We start from the raw sequence: 525 nt of genomic DNA on the forward strand, positions 1-525 counted from the left end.
CTGTAATGAATAAGATTTAAAATTAAAGGTGGTAATTGTATGATGAGATATCTTCAAGCAAAGAAATAAATGCTTAGTGTGTTGGGATTCAATATGCAGTGTATTCTTCAGGAACAATGTATCCATAATTATAATTACATGATACAAACAAATACCATGGATGGAGGATGCAAAGTATTAGTAACCAAACACAACAGCAGCAGTGGCTGCTCTAATAGGATATATTTTCTGGGGTGGTGGGGGGCTGAGCTGTCCGACGGGGGGACTTGGGCTCATAGGTACGTGCTGGGGGAAAGGTTTGAGAGGGTGTTCCCCTCTCAAATGCGATTATTTTAAGAATGGAATCTCTGGATGGCCAGAAATGACACTCTCAGACTGTGACAGACATGTGTTGGCTTGGCGTGGGCCTATTTGTATATATTTTTTAGTCTGACTGCCTGACGAGCTCTGTCCGATGGGGGGGGGCTTGACCTGTCCGGTGGGGGGGGGGGGCTTAAGCTCCTGCTCCCCGCTCCCCCCCCTCCC

This window comes from Anneissia japonica, unplaced genomic scaffold, assembly GCF_011630105.1.
Source record: "Anneissia japonica isolate Jap-2015-1 unplaced genomic scaffold, ASM1163010v1 scaffold287957_len1322810_cov207, whole genome shotgun sequence".
In the NCBI taxonomy this organism is placed as follows: domain Eukaryota; kingdom Metazoa; phylum Echinodermata; class Crinoidea; order Comatulida; family Comatulidae; genus Anneissia; species Anneissia japonica.